Source organism: Octopus bimaculoides, chromosome 4 (genome assembly GCF_001194135.2).
Source record: "Octopus bimaculoides isolate UCB-OBI-ISO-001 chromosome 4, ASM119413v2, whole genome shotgun sequence".
Taxonomy (NCBI): domain Eukaryota; kingdom Metazoa; phylum Mollusca; class Cephalopoda; order Octopoda; family Octopodidae; genus Octopus; species Octopus bimaculoides.
In genome coordinates, this window is record NC_068984.1 from 55192318 (window position 1) to 55195380 (window position 3063).

A 3063-nucleotide genomic window follows, 5' to 3' on the forward strand; every position below is an offset into this window, starting at 1 on the left:
CACACACGGCTGGCTTCTTTAAGTTTCTGTCTACTAAATCCACACACATGGCCTTGGCCAGCCTGATGTTATAATGGATGTACAAACGCTCACATAAACGTGGTCTGGCGCACCTACAAGCACACACAATCCCTCGTACAATCCCTCGCACCTACAAGTACACACAAACACTCGTAGTTTGGCTTACATACGCTCGCACACATAATTAAGTGAGGAATACTTATAAAGAGACTCAAGTTGGTATTTTTCTCACTTTAAGCGATATATAATAGCCAAGATGTATCCCAGTGATACTGGAAACTAGAATGGTATTGTGTTTATAAGAATGGGGAGGGTGCAGCTATTCATCCGTACGCTTCGGTAAAATGTGGTCATTAATTTAGTTAACGATTACTCTAATTCATGCCCACTGTATTGTGTGAAAGTACATTTAGTAGCCTGTAAGCATCTTGGTAGTCTTTCAGAAATCCTATTGATAAGCTTCAAATTGGACAGCGATATCTCGGTGCACAGTTTTCATCTCCTAGAAAGGCGGCGAGCTGGCAGAAACGTTAGCACGCCGGCTGAAATGCTTAGCGGTATTTCGTCTGCCGTTATGTTTTCAGTTCAAATTCCGCCGAGGTTGACTTTGCCTTTCATCCTTTCGGGGTCGATAAATTAAGTACAAGTTACGCACTGGGATCGATGTAATCGACTTAATCCCTTTGGTTGTCCCCTCTATGTTTAGCCCCTTGTGGGCAATAAAGAAATAAAAAAAGAAATAAGAAAGGACCTTGTACGGTTGTGCACGTCTTATTATCCTTCTTTAATGGCCACATAAGATCAGCCAAAGACGTCGAGTGCCTCTTATTAATTTTATTGACACTGGCATCATGGTTTCGATATCGGTTCTTGAAAGATTCAGTCGTTGCGCCAATGTAAACGTACGGACCTACCTTTGTGTGTACAGTGCACTTATATACAACATTGATACTCATACAAAGGTTCATGAATGGGCATTTCGTATCAGATATTTGTTATGGATCTTCTATTAGAATAAAGCTATATACCTTAATTTGCCATTTTAATACAGGAAGACCAAGAAGAAATCTTGCAAATAGAGTATTTTAACGAGATACCTCTTGAAATCATCTACGGAGACACTTCTACACCGAGGGATACACCTAAACTAGATGTTCAGTACCCCACAGGCGAGAGATCGATGCTAGAAAGGTCGAAACAATTGTAGTGATCAATGAAGACTCTCGTATATTCTATCTTCTGTCTCTCTCATTAATCAAATACCGAACAAACACTAAGCCAGTAAGTGTGCTTTACCGGCAAACTACCAGGTGTATATCATACGATTTATTATGGCTGGGTATAACACAGACTCTTATAGCTTTAAACTCAATCCATGTGGAATTTGTATGACATGGAGGTGTGAACAGGGTACAATATTAATTACAGTTATATATACCCCCACATGGCCGCAACTCTTGAGTTGGATCTTGTAAGGCCAAAATGATATTTATATATACATACATATATATGTACATATATAATTTTATATATATGCATATTTTTGTATACATATATATGCATATAATACATATATACATATATATGTACGTATATATAATAAATATATATACACGCATATGTGTCTGTGTGTATTTGTATGTTCACACACAGACACACACATGCACACACACACACATGCACACACACACACACATGCACGCACACACACACACACACACACACACACACACACACACACATGCACACATACACATTCATATGTCTGATTATTTGCAATTCTGTAGCACTGTGAATAGAGTTCCATAATTACTGAATACACAGCATTGTAAACGAATTTTTATACTTTTATGAGATTCCATATTTTGTTTACAAGTTTTGTTTACAAGGTTTGTTTGCTAGATTTGTAGTTGTTGAGTAACAGTATTTTATAAATTTCATCCAAATGGTTGAGTATAACACAGACTCTTATACCTTTAAACTCAATCCATGTACAATTTGTATGACGTAGAGGTGTGAACAGGGTACAATATTAACTGCAGTTATATCTATCCGTGCAGTGTGCTACGGCAGATTTTATTCACATCGCAGAAGACGAATTGAAGAACTGAACAAAGGTGTTCATAATCATGAAGTCAACTTCTTAAACACTCAGTATCACTCGCATGTATTCATTGTATACAAATATGTATACCATATTTATAAAACATTTAATGCATATAGGTGCAGGAGTGGCTGTGTGGTAAGTAGCTTGCTTACCAACCACATGGTTCCGTGTTCAGTCCCACTGCGTGGCACCTTGGGCAAGTGTCTTCTGCTATACGCTTGGGCCGACAAAAGACGGAAACTGAAAGAATCTTGTATATATATATATATATATATGTGTGTGTGTGTGTGTGTGTTTGTGTGTCTGTCTTTGTCCCCCCAACATTGCTTGACAACCAATGGTGGAGTGTTTACGTCCCCGTAACTTAGCGGTTCGGCAAAACAGACGAATAGAATAAGTACTAGGCTTACAATGAATAAGTCTTGGAGTCGATTTTCTCGACTAAAGGCGGTGCTCCAGCATGGCCGCAGTCAAATGACTGAAACAAATAAAAGAGTAAAGAGAGTAATACACCCACATACTGATACACACACACACACACACACACACTGATATGTACGCACACATCCGCGCGCACACATACACACACACACACACACACACGCCCGCCCGCACGCACACACACAGATGGTGGTTCAAGACTCACTAGCAGCCTTCAAGTTTTTTTTAAAAAATGGTTTTGAACCCTATATCTACATGTCAATAGATTTATGTGCCTCAACATCCAATCTTACAAAAAATACAATTATTTCACACTCTCTCAAAGTTTATAAATTCTAATAATGACAACAATATATATTTACATATATACATATATACATTCATAATATATATGTATGTCTATACATTCACACACACACACACACACACACACACATATATATATATATATATACATATATATATATATATATATATATATATATATATATATA